This window comes from Sceloporus undulatus, chromosome 5 (assembly GCF_019175285.1).
Source record: "Sceloporus undulatus isolate JIND9_A2432 ecotype Alabama chromosome 5, SceUnd_v1.1, whole genome shotgun sequence".
NCBI lineage: Eukaryota > Metazoa > Chordata > Lepidosauria > Squamata > Phrynosomatidae > Sceloporus > Sceloporus undulatus.
Window position 1 is genome coordinate 96,451,288 of NC_056526.1, and position 7,442 is coordinate 96,458,729.

The window sequence follows — 7,442 nt, forward strand, 5'->3', positions numbered from 1 at the left end:
TGCAAACATATCAGCTTGTGTAGGCTCAGAAAACTTGCATCAGCAAATGGTGGAGTAATAATACCTGGTATTTTCCCATCAATATAAATAAAACATGTGAAGGCTGTATTTTTTCTTTGGACATGTAAGCCAGAAGGGTGACATTTAGCCACTATTTCCAAAAAATATTTGGAAAATGTTAAAACTTATGTTTCTTGAGTGTTGGGGATCCTGGTGAGAAGAAATCCATACAGACAAGAATTTGGCAGTTCAGGACAGCCATCTAACTGAGATGGAGATGTGCTGTCCCCTTCCAAATCCGAATCACTCCATTTGAGACCAGGCTTCCATTTTCAATACCTTAAATATCTAGATTGCATCTTGGAGTAATCCTGATCCATTTCTTTCCATGTGTCAGGCAGAAAAGTAGTTATTTGGTTCTTATTTCTTATTTGCATTCTGATTTAAATAATAAACAAGACGACAGTTTTCCTTGACTAAAACTACCACCACTACAGGTTTTTTTTTTGGCACACAAATGAATTTCCTATGTGCACATATTAAATATTTGTCATATATCCATATTTCTGTGTCTACTGTCTTGGTAAATTGTGGATTCATACCAAAAGGTTTTAGATACTCCAGAGACACACACAAGCACCAAAATTCAGTTTTATTCTACAAATGAAAAACTTTATAGGTATATGGATAGAAGCATTGTTCTCGCATTTCTGAAACCACAATATTATATCATTCCCCCCACTCTAAGAAAGAGCTAGGAATCCTGCAACACTTAGGGCCCATACAGACAGGCCAAAATAAAGCAGCTTTGGGTCAATTTGGACATATGCTGTTTTAATGATGTCTGCATCTTAAGAGGCTGGAAACTGCGCCAAAGCTATGCTACACTCCTTAGGACTGGAGTGTGGCTTTGGCGTGGCTTCCAGCCTCTTAGGTTGCATGCATCATTAAAACAGCATATCTCCAAAGTGACCCGAAGCAGCTTTATTTTGGCCTGTCTGTATGGGGCCTTAGAATATTGGTAAACTACTATTCTCATCATCCCTATCATCAGAAGCTGATGGGAATACAAAATCATCAAAGTTTGGAGAGCCAACCATTTTGCTATAAGATCTCACAGAAATGTTTATCTTAAAGTCTGGGCCAAACAGTTCAAGATCACAGAAGATGTTCTGGATCTAAGACCCTCATGATCTCAGGTATGCCTGGAAACACTGGTATGTATAATTAGTAGTTCAGATGATTTAAAAAATAAAGCCCAGGCTTTTGTTGTTTCCTGGTTAATAGTGTAGAATATTCTCTCAGGTTCAGACTATGGGGCTACTTTTTTCGGAATCCATTCTCTTTTCTGTGAAGGCCACCCACAGTCTCAGCTCTTGACTGTTGGTGATAAATTAGATGAGGGTCATAGGATTTTGATGAAACTGTTAAAGAGTTAGAAGGAAAATCAGATGGGGAAGGAGAAAGGAACCCTGAATATCTTCATGGTAATGAAGATCAAGGGAATCGGTATTGACCTTGTTCAAATATTTTCAAAGACTTCAGAAAGAAGAGTGATTGCCTTTGTTCATTTTACTCTCTGAGGCTGGGACAAAAACCAGTGAGCACAATACAGTAAAGAGGCAGGGGGTCCCAAGTGAAAGAATGCATTATTCTACAGGTGGCATGGGCTGTGTGCATGTCAGACTTCCATTCTTAGGAGTGAGGTCACCAAGGAGGTTGTAGATTAATTGTGTAACAAGGTGCCAGAAGATATACTACAAATAAACAGAGCGTGGCTAACTCAACACTTTGGATTTGCAGAAAGTCTAAATGAGATTCTTAAAACAACATGATTATGTCTTAAGTTCTAGCCTGAAGCAAATCCTAGGTTCCCCTTTCAGTGAAGGAGCTCCCAACTGGCACTGACTTGAAAGGTAATCTAATATGCTACCACTAGCAGAAATATAACAGACTTCTTATTGGGACATGTTTAAAAAGAGAATGCATAAGAGTTTTCTGATCTCACTGATACATAGACTTACTAATAACACAGGAGACAAGTGAAACCTGCTTTATGGCTCACAAGGACTCAGCTGAGTAGGATGTGAGTTTCAATCTGAGCAGTTCTGCATATGCCAAGGAATCCCAGTAGAATCTTTAAAAATAAGCATATGCTTCCCCAATGACATCATGCTCCTGCTATCTGCATTGTACCAGAATCCTTTTTCCCAAACAAAAGACAAAGAGAACCTCAGACAAATTAGAAATGTTTGAGCTTCAAGTCTACTAGATTGCAAAAGTTATGGCTTCAAAATGATTTGATACAACCAAGGTTAAATATGATAAGTTAACTATCTAATGAAAGATTCCCTCCCTATCTTGATAGCTAGGTATAGATACGGTAAATCAAATGGAGTAGTATGGAAGTATATTTATATTCTGTCATTTGAGTAACACTGGGCCCATACAGACAGGCCAAAATAAAGCTGCTTCGGGTCTCTTTGGAGGTATGCTGTTTAAATGACGCATGCATCGTAAGAGGCCAGAAGCTGCACCAAAGCTGCACTCCAGTCCTTAGGACTGTAGCACGGTTTTGGCATGGCTACTGGCTTCTTAGAATGCATGCATCATTTAAATAGCATTTCTCCAAAGTGACCTGAAGCAGCTTTATTTTGGCCTGTCTGTATGGGCCCACTGACATCCAGCTTTTAATATGGAATTAATTAAAGCTTTCAACTGATTGATTGAATGTGTACATGTTACTTGCCTATGGCCAACTTGTCCCCTCCAGTTGAACAATTCTTGCCTCTGATTTAACAAAGGAGATCCACTTGATGATTGCAAGCATCATGATGACCTCTTCATGTGAATCAGTCATCATAGATACAAGATAAAACTTGAATATAATTTTATGTTACCACAAATGCATGTATGCATTTGGCTGCCAACGATCAAGTGCTGAATAATCTGAACTGATGGAAAAAAACATACCTATTTCTGTGTTAACCATCTGCTGGATTCAACTTCAAAATATACATAAGATGAAATAAATATTGGTTAAGGGGAGAATTAGCAAGCAGGTTCATTAAACTGCAAATATTATTAGGAGATGTGGTGGATCCCAGGTTTTCTTCCTTACATCCAGGTCTAGTAGACAGATGCAGACAATTACATCAAACAATCTCAGAAGCAATCTTGATAAGGCTTCTCTTTCCACACCCTGAGTGATTCTTGGAAGATTTAGCATGAATTAGGGAGGAAGATAGGAGGATATCCATGTTACAAGAACTGATCCTTTGGGTTGGCTAGTCTGTAGTACCAAAATTAAATCTTCAGCCACAAAAAAATCCAGTCCACCAGTCAAAGGGCTCACCAAGAAGAGCCTAGAGAACAAGCTGTTCAGCCAAGACCTTTCTAAGGTATGTTAAGATCCAGACATGGGGCAAAGACGCTGTATGAATGGCAGTTCTTTATGTATCTATATTAGTACTTTGTGAATATTAATAAACTATTAGACAGCCATATTTTGGTTTTAAAAACATGGTTGTTTCCATCAAACATGCTGTCTTGGTAATCACACATATAATACTTTCGGTTGAAAAATACGGGAATTCTGTATCCAGAAAGACTGTGGGCTTGTTAGACATACATATTAGACATCTGGGAAACAAAAAAAGAATTCTCAAGAAACAGAAACATTGGCTTTGCAGGTCCATCGCTGATATAGATTAAATAGTGGCTTCATTTGTTTAAAATGTAGTTTGTCTCCAGTGAAAATCATTATTGAATTCTGCAAAAGTAATTTGTGTTACAGTTCATGTTTCCCATCTGTTTTGGATTTACTTGCTGAATCACTAAGCAAATGTGACTTATCTAGCTGGGAAGTTAAACAGCATAAAATAAATCTTTACCTGAATTACTGGGACTGTTGTCTACCGCTTTTATTTTATTGCGTTCCTATTCTTGTTTTCATCATTATTGTTCCCTATGAGCTATAATCCTTTAGATGTCCCATTGAACATAATGTGCCTGACTTTTGAGCAAACATTTACAAGATTGTATTATTTATTAAGGCTGATAGTTTTGCATCTCTTCTAGGGACTCTGCCAAGTTGAACACCATGAGTCATTTTATATAGGATTGTACTCTAAAAGATTTTGTTTGTAGTGTTGAAGGCAGCAGTGACAAAGCAGTGGTACTACTTGGCTTAATTAACCTAGGATCCTATCTGAGGTTGGAGGAAAATACAGTTCTGAAGGTGTTCAGGTGCCAGTGATGGAGGATGAAATTGGCCAACCCAACAGTGATGTGAGACAGCTTTCCTCCATGAGTCAGATTTAGTTTGGGAAACAGAGTTGAGTCACCATGGACCAGCTATTTCACTGTCAAGCAAAAATATTGCACCAGGAGGTACTGCATACAGTGGATTCTTGGTTTCTGCTGGGTTTTGGTTTCAGTACCCTCTGTGGAATATGGAAATGATGGCCATATAGAGCGGAAATGATCAATATACATCCCCATCCACAAAAAAGGAGACACAAAAGGACCATAGTAGTGATTTTCCAGGCAAATACAATTATGCACAAAATTCTGCAATACAGACTCCAACCATATAAGGAGAGAGAAATCCCAAAGGTGCAAGCAGGATTCAGGAAAGGAAGAGGCATTAGGGACCACATTGTAAACATATGAAGGCAAATGGAGTGCATCAAGAAATTTGAAAAGAAAATCTGCATGAAGTTTCAGCTGAGATAAGTTTTAAATTGAACATGTATAAGAAATGGGAAAAAAGGGGAACTCATCAAAGAGGAATTCAAACAAATAGCAAGCACGTGTAGCAGTGAGAAAAGCTAAAGTGCAGAATGAGCTCAGGCTTGCTAGAGAGGTTAAGAACAATAAAAAGAATTTTTTGGGGGGTATGTTCATAGCAAAAGGAAGAAAGAGGAAATGGTAGGGCCATTGGGCATAGAAGATGGAGAAATGCTAACAGGGGGCAGAGAAAAGGCAGTAATACTCAACACCTTCTTTGCCTCAGTCTTCTCACAAAAGGAAAAGGGTGCTCAATCTGAGGAAAATGGAGCAGAGGACAGAATAGGGGAAATTCAACACATAATAAATAAAAAGATAGTACAGGAATACCTGGTTAATCTAAATGAATTTATGTCTCCAGGACCAGATGAATTATAACCAAGGGTATTAAAAGAACTGGCAAACTCCTGGAGAACATTTGCAGATGACACCAAATTAGGAGGAGTAGCTAATACCCCAGAGGACAGCATCAAAATTCATAATGATCTGAATAGACTAGAAAGCTGGGCCAAAGCTAACAAAATGAATTTCAACATGGAGAAATTTAAAGTACTGCACTTAGGGCAGAAAAATGAAATGCACAGATATAGGATGGGGGACATCTGGCTAGACGAGACTACATGTGAAAGGGATCTAGGAGTCCATGTAGACCACAAGTTAAACATGAGTCAACAGTGTGATGCAGCAGCTAAAAAGGCCAATGCAATTTTAGGCTGCATCAATAGAAGTATAGTGTCTAGATCAAGGGAAGTAATAGTGCCACTCTATTCTGTGGTCAGGCCCCACCTGGAATACTGTGTCCAGTTCTGGGCACCACAATTTTAAAAGAACATTGAGAAATGAGCATGTCCAAAGGAGGGCGACTAAAATGGTGAAGGGTCTGGAAACCATGCCCTATGAAGAATGACTTAGGGAACTGGGTATGTTTAGCCTGAAGAAGAGACGGTTAAGAGGTGATATGATAGCTCTGTTTAAATATTTGAAATGATGTCATATTGAGAAGGGAACAAGCTTGTTTTTTACTGCTCCAGAGAACAGAACCTGGAACAATGGATGCAAGCGCCAGGAAAAGAGATTCCACCTAAACTTTAGAGGGAACATCCTGACAGTAAGAGCTGTTCGACAGAACACACTCCCTTAGAGAGTGGTGGTGTCTCTTTCCTTGGAGGTCTTTAAACAGAGGCTGGATGGCCATCTGTCAAGAATGCTTTGATTGTGAGTTCCTGCATGGCAGGAAGTTGAACTGGATGGCCCTTGTGGTCTCTTCCAACTCTATGATTCTATGGTTTATAGACTATTGCAAAGCCTTTGACTACATAGATCATGAAAAGCTATGGAACACCCTTAAAAACATGGGAGTGCCACCACATCTAATAATCCTGATGAGAAACTTGTACTTAGGACAAGAGCCTCTGTCAGAACAGAATATGGAGAAACAGAATGGTTCCCAATTAGCAAAGGCATCAGGCAAGGCTGCATCCTATCACCCTCTCTGTTCAACTTGTATACATAAAATATCATACCATGAGCAGGCTTGGACACAATAGAAGGAGGAGTGAACATTGGACAAAGGAATATCAACAATCTAAGATATATAGATGACATCATACTACTAGCAGAAAACTGCTAGTAAAAATTAAGGAAAATTAAGGAAGAATGTGCAAATGCAGGATTACAGCTGAATATAAAGAAAACAGAAATAATGATCATGGAGAATCTATACACTTCAACTTAGACAATGAGGAAATTGAAAAGAGTTCCCATACCTTAGAGCAAACATTGATCAGAATGGGGACTCCAATCAAGAACTCAGAGGAAGACTTGTAATGGGGAGAGCAGCTATGAAAGAACTAGAAAAGATCCTAAAGAGTAAAGATATACAACTGAACACAGAAGTTAGAATTGTACAGATCATTGTATTTCCTATTACCATGTATGGATGTGAGAGCTTCATGGTGAAGAAAGCAGATAGGAAGAAAATAAATTCATCTGAGATACGGTGCAGGATGCGCTGGATGGCCAGGAAGACAAACAAATGGGTCCTAGAACAGATGAAGCTGGATAACTAGGATAACCCTTAGTTATGAAATTGTAAAGTCCCGAAAGGATTCTGGTTCTAATCTGATGTCTTAAAAAGCTTAGAAACACTCTTAGGCCTGTTCTGCACGGGCGTAAAGTACATCCCCAGGACGTACTAGGGTTAGGAAAGAACGTGCTTTACACACGCCCCTAACCCTAGTACGTCCTGGGGACGTACAAAACGGCGGTGCCCATTCTACACGGGCGGCGCCATCTTGACATAGCGGATGCTTAGCGTCCACATGTTGTGCGGCACTAATGACGCTGCAAGTGTGCCATTGGCATCTTGTGGTATCATTAGTGCGCCGCAACAAGAAGTGCCATTTGGGCGTTTCTTTTTTGTGGTGCCGGGGAGCCTCACGATTTGGCCACTGGGGCTCCTCGGCGCTGCTAATGTTGGCATCGGCAGACCGCCGCTTTCAGGCAGTCTGTAACACGCCCTAGTGATGGTCAAAAGAAACAAGGCAACTGGAATGTTCACAAGGAATGTCTTTTGAGAGAAGTGAATATTATTATTATTATTATTATTATTATTATTATTATTATTATTATTATTATTATTATTATTATTA